Raw genomic sequence first — 18,792 nt, 5'->3', positions numbered from 1 at the left:
CCAATTGTTAGCATATTGGAATTGATGGGCGTATCGGGAGACAAGATTTCTGCTATTGAGATACAATACAATGTAATTCATCTAATTCAGTGGAACAATATTAAGGATACTGAAGCTTTCTGGTGTGAGGTGTTATCCTACAAAGGTGCTCCTGGAAATAACACTTTTAGAAAACTTTAACAATTTGCCATTTCTACTTTAATTCTTCCTCATTCAAATGCTGAAGTAGAACGTGGGTTCAGTGACATGAATAACATAAAATCCAAGCTGAGGAACCGAATGGAGTATTAACTTCCTTCCTTATGATAAAATTCGTGCTGATTAGAAGTAATAAATGTTGTTGTACCTAACAACTACCAGAAAATTGTCCTGCAAAAGATTTGAACCTTGGAACGATGTATTACAAGTGGGGAATTCCTAGACGTTGTCGATTCAGAGCCTCAGCCTTCAACATCAAGTTTTCTTCAGTAGCCCACTTTATGGTAAGTTTGCTCAGTTTCATATGTGTACCATTCCCAGTGGAAAAAAAATTATTTGCCGGAAATTCTGCTTTAAAGAGAAAATATCTAGCGTGATGTAGCTTTTTTCCCCAAATTTTCTGGCGGATTTGAGTGCGGTAGAGTTGGCAACCCGACCAGGGGCTCATGATTTAGTTGTGTACTTGACCTGAAAGGGCTATGTACTGCCTCTCTCTCTCACATGATGTCTTTTTATATATTTACTCACAAATATCTGCAGGGTTGCTGTTGGTTTTAGATCTTATCTTTTATGATAATAGGTTATAATTGTAATTAACGTAAATATTTTACAACATACTCAGAATATGTTATATTCTGAGAATATGTTATTTACTCAGAATATGTTACTGATTTTAGTTCTTCTCTGCTATGTTATTGGGAGCTGTAATTATAATTTTACAAAATGAAATAAAATTATTATTAGAAGAAAAAAAACTTGTATAACGTAGCATAATTTACGATTGTTTCGTAAAAGAGGGTCCACAAGGGATTGCAAATAGTCATTTTGAACTTTTCTTGGAAGGTAGGGAGAATTTTTACAATTTCTTTTTGACGCCAAGTCCATATGCATATCTTTCCATTGATGTGTTTTTTTCTTAAATTGGCCGACCCCAAAGTTTGTGCAGTCGGGGGTTAAAGTTCAAGTTGAAGTTTGCAGTTTCAGTCGTGCACCAGGCTATTGCCTCTTGGGTGGGCGTCAGCCACCCTGGTAACCCCAACCCCCTACCATGGCGGCACTCACGGTAGTAACCAGTAACCACTGTACTGGTGGGGAGTCTCACTATTCTCCCCTTGACGGGGAGGCGAACGCTGGTCCCGAGATTTGTATTTGTACTGAATCACAGGCATTCTTATTGTTCTAAGAATAAACATAATGAGTTTTTACAGAAAATATCACGTAAGTCAAAATATATTGAAATACTAAACGTTGGTGAAAAATATGACTGTTGTTTTTTTTTTTTTTTTTTTTTTTTTTTTTTTTTTTTTTTTTTTTGTCATCGTGAGAATTTGTGATCGATTCAGACTATACAGTATATTCCATATCTCAGATTTCTACCGTGGGTCATTTATATTAATAAACAAACGACAAACGATTTCTACACTCTTTTAATCATTATAATCTAGGTTCTGCACACTCACTATTTTCACCTTTATTGCTCGTGTCCTAATCTCACTGTCTTGTCGATTAATCGCACTTTACAAGCAGTCATTATAGACCAGAAAATTGAGGTATACATAATATTTTATAGATAATAATCATGTCCTGTGAATCACTCATCATTATGACACTATCTCAAGTAAAATTATAATTTTGAGCGAGCTGTGACTCGCCAGCGTAACAGGTAACAATATATTGATAGGAGGCTTCAGTAAAAGTCACGTTTCTGCTAAATTGATGTCCTCAATATAACAGAAATAATGATTGTTATCTGATGTTCCCCGGCAATTTTCATCGTTAATTGAAGAGATAACATAAAACTGAAAGAGAATTCTGTCCACAACCATTCTAACGCAAGACAGCAATGTTTAACTCGGCAGAGCAGTGTCACAATGAGGTTTTATTTTCTGGTTTTTAAAATTATGCTAACAACATTGGTCTTTTTCCTTCTTTTATTTCTCCTTACGGCAGCCTTTAAATGTTTGCTTATTATGTAATAATAGTCTATAAAATATTAAAGGTCACTCTGAACAAAACTCCGTCAAGTAAACTCTTGGTAGAAAATCTCAGTGTTCGTTACACGTTTCGCCAAGTAAATATAAAGTCGCGTCAAAAAGATTTCTCCAGTCAGAATTGGATAATTGGCTTAGGCCATGAAGTCATGCATAAATTGCAAGTAAATTTTGATAACATGGAAAACGATTTATTAAAAAAGATTATTACTGAGCTTGTATATGAAAACTACATTTCTGAAGTGTTTGATCACATGTGACTAATGTCACACGACTCTTAGGTTATAAATTTTGGCCGATATGCTTCCAAAAGCAAAATGAAGAGAACGAAGGCAGCTTATGGGAACACAGAGAGAGATTAAGAGGAAAACAGTGTAATGGCTCCCTATTTAAACGGTTACTTAGGAATTCCTCCTTTAGATACGTACATAGAGTGCTGACAAAGACGCTTTAGAATTTTTGCACTACATTATTGATCTATCGGTTACTTTTGTTCGTAAAACGAGAATTCATGGACATATATATATATATATATAATATATATATATATATATATATATATATATAATATATATAGATATTGATCTATCGGTTACTTTGTTCGTAAACGAGAATTCATGGACATATATATATATATATATATATATATATATATATATATATATATATATATATATATATATATATATATATAAGAAAATCCAACTAGAGTTATAGCTGCATAGGACATTCTGTGAATTCAAAATACTGTATATGACGTAATAAGACTTAAATCCCAGTAGCTGTAGGTTAAGAGGGTAGAAAAGCGTGTAAGTAAATAATTATGATATGCGTGTGTGTGTGTGTGCGTGCTTGTTCTATTGCATATGTGTGAAATTTTTTGTATGCGATCCACCTTCACTATCGCAAATAGAATGCTCAGTAACAAGCACTGTCTACAAGATTCTACTCTAAGTTCTTGAACAGATTGCAAATATCAGAGAGCTCGCCCAACGATTTAGCTCATGCCTGACATGTCAGCGCACCCTAGCGCAGCACGGTAGTCATTACTTGAGGTTCTGCAGAGTACCTTCGTCCCCTAGCTGCAAGCCCTTTCATCCCTTTTACTGTATCTCGGCTCATGTTATATTTCTTCCATCTTACTTTCCACCCTCTCCTAACATTTGTTTCATAATACAACTGCGATGTCTTCCTTCTGCTACACCTTTCAGACCTTTTTCCTATGAATTTCCCTTTCGACAAGGGAATTCTTAACCAGCCTCAAGTGATGACAGGTTTCCTAAAACAAGACAAGAACTGGAGTCTTCCAATCACTAACTGTTGACACATGACTCGTGTCAACACAAGCTAATTGACTGATGAAAACACGAACATCTGGCTCTGAACAAAGATCTCTCTTCTCATACTACGTTATTGTGAAATCTGAACATACGATACTTAAATGATTATCACCATTATACAGAGCACATGATAACTAAAATATTAAACATAACAATACTGAAAGGGATGTGCATTTTAACAGCCAATATTAGAATAATTTAAATATGTGTACAGTCGACCACTGCTATTCGAGGACTCCGGATTCGTGGACTCATGTGTTCGGGGATTTCTCTATGGCCCTCATGTATCCATTATTCAAGGGAAATTTGCGTATTCGCGGTATTTTTCTATGAGAAATATCCCCAAATTCCTGAATTTTCATCATGGTTTCATGATTAAAGGCACTTTTTGTGATAAAACTATAAAAAAAATATTAAGCATTTTAATGGGTTTCTCTTGAGTTTGAACTAACAAAAATAGGGGGTTTATAAGTGTTTTTATAGGGTTCTAAGCCATGCGGGAATCTAGGTATTCATGGGGTTGTCTGGTACACATCCTCTGCGAATACGGGGAGTCCATGGTATATCTATCTATCTGTCTATCTATCTATCTATCTATCTATCTATCTATCTATCTATCTATCTATCTATCTATATATATATATATATATATATATATATATATATATAGATATATATTAGAATCTAGATATATAATTCAGTATAAAAAGCTATATACAATTGAACTCTTAGCTATCCTACTGTAGTAAGTTTTGAATTCCCATATATATGTACACATAATAAGAATAGAAATATCTCTCTTGGTGATCAGGTGGGTATAGCTTTATCGTTCTGGTATTCCAGATGTGGGTTCAAATCTCGCCTGGGCATCAGAATTCCTTTATATATATGGTTCTTTATTTCTGAAGCTTCATTGCTCTCTGTTTTATGTACCATGCTAGGTCAAAGGTTAGGTACCCTATCAGTTCCGCCATTCTTTTGCCTCTTTTGGCAGGGCAAACCTGTTTAAAGGTGTGTGTTTAAAAGTGATACAGAGAGATGAGGCCTATGCTTACGAAACAGTTTGGCGGCCGCTGATTGGCTGGTACCGGGAGGAAGACAGCTCCCAGCCAATCAGCGGCCGCCAAACCAACGTATCGTAGGCGTAGGGTTCACCCAAGACTCTATTAAGTGAACCAACTATAGTGATACTCATAAATTTTTTAGAATTTCAAAAATTGTTACATATCCATTCAGCGTGATGGATCTTTTCTCTTTTATTTTTTCTATCTCTTTTATTTATTTTTTTATGACAAATAAGAACTAATATTGCAGATGGATTTATAACGGAACCAATTCTTCGTTTATTCGAACTGGGGGGTGACATCTACTTCCTGTCTGTTTGTTTAACTTTGCTGGGATGCAGATGTGAGAGTGAAAACTAAAGTTATGGAAGAAGTTATTATGACATAAAAACTACAGGTAGATTCCAGGATGTTTCAGAGAAACTGCAAAAACCCAGCAGTTAGTTCATTGCAGAATTTTAGTTTGCGTTTCATAAAGTACTGCACAACTCCATTCGCGAAAGTTTTAGATTATTTTTAGAAACTGGGCGAATCCGAGGCGAAACCGCCGAGAAAAAATAGATTTTGAACAATGATATAATCAGAAGAAATCTCTTGTATCAAAATTGTAAAAATGCGTCGGCAGTTCTTATTAAGCTCGTGATATTAGGCTTAGGGGGAGAATATTACTATCAAACATAGTGGAGTACACAATGCTGGACATCATACAAAAGCCCTCTAGAATTTTGCCAAATAGGTACGACGGCTTTTCTCGAAGTCTTATACATTTCTATCAACTTGAAAAGGAAGAATATGAGATTTGCCTCTCCAAATATCTATTTAGCCTACCGAACGACAGTCATCTGCATGGCCGAAAGTATGAGAAATGTACGTTATCATTAAAGCGAACTATTCCTACATATCTTCTGTACTATATATATATATATATATGTGTGTGTGTGTGTGTGTGTGTGTGCGCGCGCGAGTATGCGTGCGTGTACGTGTGTGTATAAAAAAGGATATCTTTCTGAAGAAAGTTTTTTATAGCTGGTTTCAGCTGGTTTTCACGGTTTATCTGTGAAGCGAATAGATGAGTGGCCAAAATTCTGTTTTCAAAGCAAAATCGAACATAAATCACGTGATAAACGTCGTGAAAAGAAGGTAACATTAATTATCAAGAATGATTAGACTTCGAATCATGCATAATGCATATGTGAGTGGAATTAGAATTTAAATTGCGCATTAGCTTACACGCGAGGCAACCATCGTTTTCTGTAAGTAAGTAAGGACATGGAGGAATTGGAACTTTTTCATGACATATATTGACTGTTTCTCGCTTCTCTTCTTTCTATTTATGGGAGCTCCCCCGTCAGCAATAGAAAATCGATGCCATTAGAAATTATTCTATGCGTTTTCTGACAATTAGTATGTTTTGTACCATTGACGAGTATATATGTTTGCGAAGTTGAAGCTGAACTATGACTGGAAGTTTGGAATAGGAGAGACAGAGACAGAGAGAGAGAGAGAGAGAGAGAGAGAGAGAGAGAGAGAGAGAGAGAGAGAGAGAGAAATAACGGTGCATTAAAAGGTAGCGGGAGTTAAAGAAAATGGTGCTGTGAAAAGGGACAAGAGTTAGATAAATGGTTGGATAAAATATATATATTATATATATATATATATATATATATATATATATATATATATATATATATATATATATATATATATATATATATATATATATATATATATATATATATATATATATTATATATATATATATATATATATATATATATATATATATATATATATATATATATATATATATCTATATATATATATATATATATATATATTTATATATATATATATATATATATATATATATATATATATATATATATATATATATATATATATATATATTACAAGGAGTAGGGTACGTAATAAGCAAAAAAGGGAGAGAAAACCAAATAACCTGAAGTAATTTGGTGAGAGTGGAAGAGGAAAAATAAAATTAATATAAAGAAAATGAAAATAGAAGCGCATAAGTAGGACGACACACCGGCCGAGAAGAATCGAAGATGAGCTATCCTTTCTGTGGGAGGATTCACTCAGGAGCTGCAGCCGGGACGGGGTGGGGCGCGAGGTGAAAGTAGTTGTTAACCTTGGCAAAGTTCGGGTGGGGAGGAGGAGAAGAATGATCCCAGTGAGGACGTCGGCCCCGCCGGTGACCGTAGAGACTGAATCGTCAGATGCAGCTGACCAAGCGTGCCCTAGCAAGGACGTTACTTTGTAAACAGAAAGGAACGACAAACACTTTGAAGGGGTAAATACGGAAAGTGACCGAATGGAAGGTTGTAGCATGACCAAGTTAGAAGCAAATGCACAATAATTTAGTAGCTAAGTTGCGTATCTTGTCAGCCCAATTTGCCAATGTTGAAACTTTGGAGAGTATGCAGTCGAACACCACCCGATAAGTGAGCAGATGGCTTGCTGGTCGTACAACATTTCCTAGCAGGCCATAGACAAGTAAAAAGCGCATTCTTGTAAACAGCGATACGATATTTCGGTATACCATAAAAAAATTTATCATCTCATACAATTTGTTGTTTCATTATGAATTTGCTATTTTCCGGTATGTCGCGAAAGACATGAAAAGCAGCAATGGTCATACACTGCATTATTTTCTTCAACTTCACATGACATACCTATCTAGTCTATTGCTCCTTTATTTGTCGTTATTGATTTGGTTTTCTGTCGATGTACGACTACTCTACTTTTACTTTTTTCGTTGCCTTTCTTCACAGATGAACAGACTATTCCTCGGAAGTTCTCTTCGCAAGTTGTGACCTTTATAGTCTTAACCTTATCAATGCGTATTCATAATAAGAATGATGATGATATTAGTTTATAGATACTGACGACTTCAGCTGCATGGTCTTTCAATAAGGACATCACTCAAACGCTTCTAGCGGCTAAAGCTAAAGAAATAAGAAAGGGTCTCCTACATAATATTGAAAAATAACCATTATTATAACAAGGATAACGCAAAATAGATTGTATCCATGGCTCTTATTCAAGTCATGGTAGGAGAACGGTGACTGAAGTCAACAAAGAATTAAGGGTTCGGAATGAATGATCAAGTTTTAAGATGAGCACAATTCAACAAAAAGTACATGATAATTGGATTTTTAATCCTGATATTTAGAATAAATCCTATCAAATATGATCTGTCAAATGGAAGTAGTACATTTTCGGGACCTAATAGTGAAAAAATACAATAGATATTTGCTGCAGAAGTGTCGCAAATTTGAAAACACATTGAAAAAGTGATCCAAGGCCAAGCTTGACCTAGAGTTTCTACAATACTGTAGCCTTAACCATGTTTTGCCGAATTTTGTGAAGTTCAAATTGTATAGACAATCTTTGTATAATACCAGGTTTTATTCTGATTCCACAACTACTTTGTTAAACTTGGAAATTTGTGAAAAAGAAAAGCTAATTAAGAAACATGAAAATGCCATTCAATCTTTGCACAATGAAATTGTTAGAAACCTTACACTTATTGATTTGATTATAATCAATTGGTTACTGACTAAATACCTTAACCCCTACATTGATAAAGTAAAAAAACACGCATAATAACAAGCTTCAAAAACTAGGCATCATTACACCTAAATTCAATGAAGGAGGAACTAAGGTGGCATTTAACCTATCTGATTACAATTTAACCAAGAGAGAGGAATTCCTTTTATCTTTAGGCCTGGATTTTTGCTTGCCGGTTTACATACTTTCATATTATGAATATTTTCTACCATTTGAAATTTTGTTTTCAAAATCAAAAAACTTAGCTAGCTATGAATACTAACCTTTCTAAGTTTCAAGACGACCTCTCCACATTTGCCCATATTAATTTTAACAAACTAAAACCAAGATGGGCACCATTTTTTAATAAACAGGACCTTGGTATCCTTAAGAAACTAAAAGGAAACGGCAATATCATTTTTCCTAAACCCGATAAAGGCAAGGGAACCGTCATAATGAATAAAACAGAGTATAATCACAAAATGGAAACAATTCTGAAAGATGCTACCAAGTTTAGAAACATGGGCGACATTGACTACAAACTAATTTTTAGAAACGAGGACAGAATAAACCGGTTCTTGAAAACTTTGAGAGATAATAAAACGATAGATCAAACAACTTACGAAAACCTTTATGTAACAGGTTCTTCATTGAGTGTTATGTATGGCCTACCAAAAATGCACAAGGAGGGTATCCCTAGGAGACCCATCCTTTCATCCTATACTCCACCAGGTAACAAAATAGCTAAATTCTTGACACCTCTATTAGAGGATCATTTTAAAAATGAGTATAATCTAACCAACTCTCTTGATTTTAAGAACAGTGTTTTATGCCAGGACTCTGACCTAACCATGGCAAGCTACGACATTGAAGCCATTTTCACTAATATACCTGTGGAGGAAAAAATAATTCCATCTTAGTTTTACCAAACCACTGAACTGGTTAACAGCTCTCTTAGGGCTGGCCCGAAGGATTAGATATTTTTACGTGGCCAGGAACCAATTGGTCACCTAGTAACGGGACCTACAACTTATTGTGGGATCTGAACCACATTATATCGAGAAATGAATTACTATCACCAGAAATAAATTCCTCTGATTCCGCGTTGACCGAGCCGAGAATCGAACTTGAGACCACCGGACTGGTAGCAGAGTGCGAAAACCAATCGTCCAACAAGGAACTACCTGTGGAGGAAACCATCAGATTTATTTTAGGTACTATTTTTTCAGAAGACAATATTACATATAGTGGCTTTAAACGTGATGATTTTTGAAAATTGTTAGAATTAGCAGTGCCGGACACTGCTTTCAATTTTAATGGACAGGTCTATTTGCAAATAGAGGGTGTGCGTATGGGCAATCCCCTAAGCTGTACATTCGCCAATATTCTTATACTCAAATCTGAAAGGGAACCGCTGGACAATTGCCCTTCGTCTTTTAAACCACTTTTTTTATCGAAGGTATGTAGATGACACTTGTTTTGCTTAAAGATATGCATCATAGCGATTCCTTTTTACAATATGCTAACTCTAAACATCATGACATTAAATTTACCTGTGAATGAGAAGAAAATGGACAATTAGCCTTTTAGGACACAATGGTAGTTCGTAAAGACAACTGTTTTAACACAGGAATCTACAGGAAACCTACTTTTACCGGCCTTGGCTTGAATTTCTACAGTTTTTGTTTTTTTATAATTTTAAATAAAATTCTTTATCAACACTTCCACAGGGCTATAAACCCCCACAAGTTGGAAATTATTCCATTACGAAATCATTTTTCTTAAGGGATTTTTCAACAGCAATTGTTACCCATCGGCCTATTTTTTAAATACGTCAAAAATACCATCAAAAACGTTTTTCCATTTAGCACAGAAATTTAGATACTATGTTAAAATACCTTATATACATGACAGGATGTTTTTGCCATCCCTTTAAAAATTTTAAACCACCATTATCCAGCAGTTGATGCCAGATTCACTTGTATGAACCCTAAAACACAAAGAGAAATTGCCCTCCTTAATGCAATCCGGTGTAGTGTATTTATTTAATTGCTGCCGATCAACGTAGGAAGTACGCGCCGGTTGCCCAGAGTGAGATGTGATGCTCATTGAGGTATAAGTTGCCGAACGGGCAGCAAATTATCCGCCCCTGAACAATCAAATTCACGCCAGAATCTGTAGGGCAGACATTAACTATAAGTACTTTAAGTTCATTATGACGTCACCATATGAACACCACCTCCTCGCTCTTGAAAGTTTGGCAATTAACAAACTAGTACCTTCACTTAACAACCATACTACCTCAGTACCTTTGTATATAGCATAAAGCCACGTCACTTTGTTTCCCTCTCCTTGGCTTTTTTCCACCGTCCTGACGGATCAGCGGGGCTCTGCTTTAGCAAGGTATATTCCTCCATTTTAATATTTTTGATATATTTTTAATGCTTTTATTCGTAATTTTACTAAGAAATATTTTAATTGTTTATGATTTTACATTTCCCTTTCTTAAATGTGTTTTGTATAGATGTAATACTCATTCTTTGAGATTTTTTAATTTGTAATTTTACTTAGAAATACTTTAATTGATTACAATTTTACGTTAACTTGCTTAATTGTTTCGTATTGATGTAAGATTTATTTCTTGCCTTTAGCAATAATGAATCCTATGTAATGTGCCATGACCTTCCGTATCTCCATGCCTATTAATATATATATATATATATATATATATATATATATATATATATATATATATATATATATATATATATATATATATATATATATATATATATATATATATATATATATATATATAATATATATATATATATATCCTTAACTATATATACATATATATGTATATATAGTTCAGGATTTTAAGCCAGGACGAAGGAAAAGTATTACCTCTTTATAAACAATTTCCCATATTCTCAAGTTGCCCTCTGAACTGAAAGCCTCCATTCTCCCTAAATCATCTCTACCTACTCACATTGGCTGCCTAGAATTAATCTACCTAGGTGTCCTCAATGGGGGAGGAGCACATCAATGCTAAGATTTTAAAAGGACGAGGCCACAGTAGCTCGCCCTCAGAAATTCCAGAGAGGTCTCAGAAGAAAGATGCCTCTCACCTACGAAACACCACTCCCCCCCTTTTGGTCCCCTGCTCCTCTGGGGATCCCACATGTGTTCTTTTACCATCAAAAGTGCACAGGATCGATCAGCAGATGGGAAGATAACAAGACCAAGGATTTCCACGTAATGTGAGAGTAATTTCTAGTGCACTCAGTGCATTGTTTTTCCTCTTGTCTGTATTTTGTTTCATTCAGCTCGTCAATCCCCAATTTTGGTTCAATACTGTGATGTTAGTAATGATATTAAACATCCCCACTAGTTAAACCATTAACCTTTTTCTATGGGAGGCCTCTTTGGTATCCCAGCTGTCAGCTAAAAGTGCGGTCAGCAAACATTTACACTACCCAGACTGTCGGCAAAAAGTAAAATACACAGCATGGCAATTACTCTCCCAGGCGCGCTATCTTTTGAGGGCAGGGCGGCTACGTTCTCTCTCTCTCTCTCTCTCTCTCTCTCTCTCTCTCTCGGTTCTGTATCTTATTCCATATATTTTAACTCATATAGGTATATTAACATACATACAGCAGTTCCCTTTAACCACTGTCGTGTGTTTATAAGTCTGCTCTTTCCAAACATGATGATAATGATAATTTATCCCTTAACTATAGGATTATCAGCATGGCACCGTTGGAAAATAACATGCTCTTAGAACATACATGCATGCATTGTTTCCTGTATGGAGGTTTATTCGTTGTACATGGAACGCTATCTTTTACTCGACGTTCTAGAATTTATAAATTTTGTACTCCATATCATCCAATCTTTGGGTTAAACCTACTTGTTATGAATTCTACATCATCCACGGTGCATGTCTTTTTTGTAAATAAAAAATATCAAATAAAAGTAAACTGTATTGAATTTCTAAGTCATATATATATATATATATATATATATTGTAACATAAAAAAAAAAATCTCTCTATGGTAAGGATTTACGAGGAGAATATATCAGGAAACAGTGACAACCCACTATAACTTAAAATGTACTTTAATAACAATCAGTAAGGAAATTAAAGTCACAAACAGAACATTAAACAAATTACGGACGCATTGCACAAAAGCAAAGACTCGCCATACAACACTTCATCAAGACAACTAATCACTAATCACTGCATTTTACAGTATAATACCCAAGTCACAAAGCTTTACATCAACACAACATATAATTCACTGTAACATCAAAAAGTTAGTGGCAACCAACGTTACATCACACAAGAAAACGTCCAAATGGATAAACAATACATTACCATATATTCCTCAAAACTTGATACACTATTATAATCACTTGTTTGTTTCAGCTCCAACGAAAATCATCGTTTTGGGCCTTTATATACCCGACTCACGCTAGACATCCATGGACCAAATATCATATTTTCGGTACATTATCCTTGGCGACTACCGCCTACGCCAAGCGCTACTGCCATCTGTTGTCTAGTGTACACACTTTTTTTTGTATGCAAATATAAATTTTCAACCTTTTCTGCAATTTTACATTCAATAAATCAATATTCCTTTACATTCCCCCCCTTTTAACTCAGCGGCTCTCTCCTCAGTCCATTCTGAATTTTCACTCTTACGTCTTAAACATTAGCTACTTCATTTAGCAACTGTCGGAGACTGCCACGTCGTTGGTAACAAGCACTTTCCTTTAAATAATCAACAGATCTAGAGAGAGAATCTGCAATGACATTTTCTTTGCCTGCTATATTTTGGTAACTAGGTGTAAACTGATCATTTACACTGTATCCTGCTTTTCCAGCACTAACACTAGGACCAGAATTATATTGACTTGCCCTCTACTACCTCTATTAAAGGATTTATTATAGACTCCACGAGATGATACCTGTGAACTCGTAGTCTTACCTTGTGCCTTGTAATTTTGCCGCTCTTCCCAAACTCTGCTCCTTCCAATTTTAGGAGTGACGTCAGTATTATATAGCTTATGGGTCAATGCATAATTATCAGACAATCTAGTGGCTTCATCCACATTATCTACATCACGTTCATCCAAATATGTTTTAATAAGTGGATTAATACCATCCTTGAACTGCTCAAGCAAGATAAGTTCCTGAAGTTTACCGAAATCACCATTAACCTCTCGGGCATTCATCCACCTATCATACCACAGGCGTTGTTCCCGTGCATACTCCATATGAGTGCGACTGCCTCTTTTATCCAGCTTCTGAACTTCTCTCTATACCTCTCTGGCACCCATTCATAAGCCTTCAAAACTTCAGATTTAACTCTCTCATAATCCTTGGAATCATCTAAAGATAAGGCAGCAAATACTTCCCTAGCCTTTCCTCGAAAGGAGGTTTGAACCAACGTGCTCCATGACGTTCTCGGCCATTCACGCTGTTCTGCCACTTTCTCAAATTGTAAAAAAAATGCATCCACTTCATTTTCAACAAAAATTGGTACACTTTTTACTGCATTGTCTATTCTAAAAGATTTTGGTATTTCTCTGGACTTTTCTTCTACTTCAAGTTTCTTCATCTCTAGCTCTATCCTCTTTTGCTCAACCTCTTTCTCAGCTTCTATCTTCTTTTGCTCAACCTCAATCTTCTTTTGCTCAACCTCTTTCTCAGCTTCTATCTTCCTAACCTTTTCAGCTCTCTCATTTTCTAACTTCTTTAGTTCAACAGCTTTCTCATTCTCTAATCTAACTATTTGCAAATGAATCTGCATCTGCTCAACACTCCACCCTTCATAAAAAAGTTTGGACTTTTTTGGTTTAACCTTGCGTGACTTTGTTTTTTCACGTACGGCTTTGGCACCTTCCTCTTCACTTGCACTACCCTCTGTATTATTCTCACTAGCGCTTTGCTGGCTATCAGTTTCTTCCTCTTCCCAACTCATTAGTAACAACCCTTCCTTATCAGACAAAATGCCTAAAGTCATTAGCGCCTCACTTACTTTATTTGAGATTTCTTGCTTCCTTGCAGATTCTGATACTTCTACATTATAGTACCTAGCTAGAACAATCCAGTCTATTTTAGTTATACCTTCTAACTTTTCACCACTAGGACTACGTATGAAATCTTTCAATCAAACATCTTTAATAACCTGCTCAAAATAACACAGCAAGACAAATATTATAGCACTAACACTATCACAACTCTCCCCCTCTCTAAGTACATGGAAGTACTGAAAAGCAATTAACAGTAGGGATACGTCAAGTTATGGTCGAATACGCTCGACATGAATAAAGCAACAATTAATAAGGATACGTTCGGGTTTCGTTCGATAGAATGAGTAAACACTGAGTATGGATATGTTCGAGTTTCGTTCGATAGAATGAGCAAAATCTGAATAGGGAAACGTTCGGGTTTCGTTCGACAGGCCCCCATGTAACATAAAAAAAAAAAATCTCTCTATGGTAAGGATTTCACGAGGAGAATATATCAGGAAACAGTGACAACCCACTATAACTTAAAATGTACTTTAAAAACAATCAGTAAGGAAATTAAAGTCACAAACAGAACATTAACAAATTACGGACGCATTGCACAAAAGCAAAGACTCGCCATACAAACACTTCATCAAGACAAACTAATCACTAATCACTGCATTTTACAGTATAATACCCAAGTCACAAAGCTTTACATCAACACAACATATAATTCACTGTAACATCAAAAAGTTAGTGGCAACCAACGTTACATCACACAAGAAAACGTCCAAATGGATAAACAACAACTACATTACCATATATTCCTCAAAACTTGATACACTATTATAATCACTTGTTTGTTTCAGCTCCAACGAAAATCATCGTTTTGGGCCTTTATATACCCGACTCACGCTAGACATCCATGGACCAAATATCATATTTTCGGTACATTATCCTTGGCGACTACCGCCTACGCCAAGCGCTACTGCCATCTGTTGTCTAGTGTACACACTTTTTTTTTGTATGCAAATATAAATTTTCAAACCTTTTTCTGCAATTTTACATTCAATAAATCAATCCTTTACAATATATATATATATATATATATATATATATATATATATATATCTATGTATATATGTATATATATATATATATATATATATATATATAGATATATATATATATAGATATATAGATATATATAGTTATATATCTATATATATCTATATATATATATCTATATATCTATATATATATATATATATATATATATATATATATATATATATATATATATATATATATATATATATATATATATATATATAGATATATAGATATATACGTATATATATATACATATATATATATTATATATATATATATATATATATATATATATATATATATAGATATATATACAGCAGTAGATTTCAGAATATAATTTTTTCTAATCAAATTAAAATCTATCTGTATCGTAATAATAATACAAAATTTAAAATAACACATTTCATGCCATTGTATGCAGTTTTCAATAACTGTAAAGAACATAGACATAGGAGCCGGAATAACGGCTAGTATAATCGGATATAATCCAACTCAGTGTGTTCAGTTACCAGGTCAAATCAAAGGTGATCATTATTTATATTTTTTATTGACAGTTATTCTAAGTGGAATAAGAAAATCATTGACTCAGTATAATTATTATTTTACTACATGCCCAATGCACAGAACTTTTTGTGGCTTCATCCTCAAGCATTCCCATTGTTTCTCATTTATATTTTTGAAATCGGAGAATGTATATAATGTCCCATGTGTTTAATCATTCTTCATATCAGTAATAATACTTCTTAATGTGTGTGTATGTATGGATGGATGGATGTATGTATATATATATATATATATATATATATATATATATCTATATATATATATATATATATATATATATTATATATATATATATATATATCAAAAAGAGAGAGAAGAGAGAGGAGAAAGAGAGAGAGAGAGAGAGAGAGAGAGAGAGAGAGAGAGAGAGAGAGAGAGAGAGAGAGAGTGAGAGGGAGAGAGGCATGTCCATGTATCCTTGGAAGGTAATGATCAGTTGTTGTTTTCATCTCTCATCTCTCCTTTCTTTCCACCTGCATCGAGATTGGTGGGTGGAACCACTCGAACATTAGTTTGAGAATGGTGCCTCGGATTATCCCTAGTCCTTTTGACCGATTCCAATTCCTTGTTTCATGGGCAATGGAGGATTTAGTGATATCCCTTTTGTAACTCGGCCTTGTCCCGGAACGGCCTCTTTCTTCTGGACAGCCCGGGGAGGGATAATTAGGATTTTATGATCGGATTAAAGAACCCTGAATTGTGGAATGCAGATTATTTGTAGTAAGATTGTAAGTCAGGAAGAAGTTTGGAAACGTAGCTAATGACACCCATATTGTGTACAGTGTTTCCGTGTGCGCTATAAATCTAATTATATACATAACACACTCATACATACTCATATATATATATACTATATATATATATATATATATATATATATATATATATATATTGTTCTTCTTGTAGTGTTGTTAGAATTCTCTAACGTTATATTTTATCAATGACAAAATTGTAAGGTTCAAATTTCTATACACGGCATCAGTGTTCAAAGGAAGGTAAAGTACAATACAAAGAAAACAGTTCTCTCTCTCTCTCTCTCTCTCTCTCTCTCTTCTCTCTCTCTCTCTCTCTCTCTCTCTCTCTTTACACGACTTACACGACTAAAGGATAATTTGATTAAGAACCATAAATTTCATCATCTGTTTCTATAGATTTTTCTTTATCGATGTAATCACCGTTGTCAAATACGAAATCTTAGGACCGGAAATTACTGGCAACCCTTTCGGAATCATTATGCATATATCTTACTTTATTGTCTTTACCTTGTCAGCCCTCTGTTTTCGTTTTCGGATGAATTTTCAGCAATGTCTGTTGTGTAAGATTTTGTATACAACTTTCATTTAGAATTTCGTACTTGTGCATTGTTTCATGAATGAAAGTTTGTGCGTTCCATATCTAACCTCTTGTTCTGTAACGTCCCAGTATATTTTTTTTTTTATATTTTAGTGGGAATAATGTCAATAAACTACAATTACGTGCTTATCGTTTTTCATTTGCGCTAGAGCTGGAAAAGAAAAATAGAGAAGAAAACACTCTCGACTGATGCTAAGTTGGCTTAGATAGGATTATAGCCCTTTTACCCCCTGTGTCGAAAGACCAAAATTCCGTGTAAGTGAAAGACCAGCCCAGCAGCGTGTTGTCTTGCTACATAGCAATGTCGCCAAGTGATTGGCGAATTCCCGCATGAGACAGAAAATCAGGAAAATTATGATAAAAGGGGTTGGGAGGAAGTGTTTTTGTTTGGATATGGTCAACACTTCTTCGGACAAAGAGAAAATATATTATAAAGGATTTGCCTTGAAAGGAAGGCAGGAAAAATCAATCGTATATATATGTACTAAATGTCACAGCCAAAATATTTGCTCCCCATATATGTACAGTTGGACACAGGTTTCCCTGGTACAGCTTCTTGAGGGACTTCGAAAAATTATATGGTAACAGTGTTTACTGGGGGGGAGGGGGGGAGGACTCTCAAGAGTTCCACCAATAAGCTCTGAAATTCTTTCAGTGGGAGGAGTCATTAGTTATGGCTGGAGAAAGACACACACACACACACACACACGGAGTAAAAGAAAAAAAAAAAGATATCTGCGCAGGTTATATCGCTGTAACTAAGATTACTGTCTCACTTTTAATATAAGTTTGTTTATTAAGATTCCATTTAACTTTCGTCTAAGGCGTTATCTTACCACCGTGTCTGTCATTATAAGCGGTCATATTCATTACGCAATACTTAAAATTGATCAAAATTTTAGAGTTATATTTGTATTAGAGAGAATCACGAACAACATAACAGGATATTTTAACCTTATCACGTAAGCCAAGTTTATAGTATCAGTTGCAGTGCGTTTCCTACCAATAATATAATAGGAAGCTATAAAGAGAAGCGCAGCAGCACTTCATTGAACATACCCAAAAACTCAGTGAACGTGTTGAAAGTGTCTAACACCTTAGCTCCTCTCTCTCTCTCTCTCTCTCCCATATTAGCTAATTTAAAGTGACATGTCATCTAGAAATACCACTGCGCTATGCAGTTTTGATATGTCATTAACACCCTCTAATCTTGCCTAAACTAATATATGCATATATATTTTTTCGGGGGGCGGGGGGAGTGGTGTCGGGGATTGAGTTCTTGTTGTTAAGCCGTCTTATAGGTTTTGGAATTCTGAAATGTAATTCAAACTGACAAGCTTCTTGCTTTGGCTGTACGATTGTTCCTCAGCCTGGTTTTGCTACAACTGAAATGGGTGTGGGGCTAGGGGTAAGGTGGGCATGTTGCGACCCCGATGAATGGACGAAGTACTACATATTCTCGTGGATAGTGTATGGCTAACGAAAAGCTCCACTTGAAATCTTTTTTGTTGTCTTTAATGCCTGCGTGTTTTTAGTGTTTATCCTAATATTATTATAGTACTGTAGATTTTCTGA

Source organism: Macrobrachium nipponense, chromosome 16 (assembly GCF_015104395.2).
Source record: "Macrobrachium nipponense isolate FS-2020 chromosome 16, ASM1510439v2, whole genome shotgun sequence".
NCBI classification, from domain to species: Eukaryota; Metazoa; Arthropoda; class Malacostraca; order Decapoda; family Palaemonidae; genus Macrobrachium; species Macrobrachium nipponense.
Note: the sequence above shows the minus strand (reverse complement) of the source record.